At 55.4% G+C, this 834-nt stretch overlaps 1 pseudogene; it reads left to right on the forward strand.

The window, feature by feature from the left end:
• The first annotated feature begins 371 nt into the window (after nt 1-371).
• On the forward strand, nt 372-762 carry LOC109371668 (60S ribosomal protein L28 pseudogene; annotated as a pseudogene).
• Nucleotides 763-834: the final 72 nt, after the last annotated feature.

Genomic DNA, 834 nt, shown 5'->3' on the forward strand with positions numbered 1-834 from the left:
GACACTGCCCTCTACAACTAAGATGGTGAACAACAGCTCGACCTGGAGCTGCGCTGCCTGTGAGTCACCGGTGCCGGCAGTAGGCTGCAGACCCTGCTGCAGTGGGTTGCCATGGGCTACCGTGTATGGCTGGCAGCGAGCATGAGCAGCTGGCAGCCAGTGTGAGCTGCCAAGAGCCACTGTGAGCAGCTGTCCAGAGGCCGGTGACCAATCTTCCTCACCTGGGAAGAGTGCAATGATAATGTCAACATGGGCCAGTGAAGCGACATCCTCCACAACTAGACTGAAGAATAAAACAACAGCAACTTGTCTGTTCCTCTCCCCCAATTCCCCAATAAAATCTTTAAAAAAAAAAGAAAAAGAAAGCTCTTTCCGTCTACTGCTACAGCAACGAGAGGAGCTGTCGCCATGTCCGCGCATCTACAATGGATGGTCGTGCGCAACTGCTCCAGCTTCCTGATCAAAAGGAACAAGCAGACATACAGCACTGAGCCCAATAATCTGAAGGCCCGCAACTCTTTCCGCTACAATGGGCTGATTCACCGCAAGACGGTGGGCGTGGAGCCAGCGGCCGACGGCAAAGGTGTGGTGGTCATCATGAAGCGGAGATCCGGCCAGCGAAAGCCAGCCACCTCCTACGTGCGGACCACCATCAACAAGAACGCCCGAGCCACCCTCAGCAGCATCCGGCACATGATCCGCAAGAATAAGTACCGCCCGGACTTGTGCATGGCTGCCATCCGCAGAGCCAGAAGCCCGTGACGCTGAAGAGGAAGAGGGCTCGCCCCACCAAGAGCTCCTGAGCACCTCCCCCCCAAAACAATAAAGTATAAA

The sequence above is a fragment of the Hipposideros armiger genome, unplaced genomic scaffold (assembly GCF_001890085.2).
Source record: "Hipposideros armiger isolate ML-2016 unplaced genomic scaffold, ASM189008v1 scaffold_584, whole genome shotgun sequence".
In the NCBI taxonomy this organism is placed as follows: Eukaryota; Metazoa; Chordata; class Mammalia; order Chiroptera; family Hipposideridae; genus Hipposideros; species Hipposideros armiger.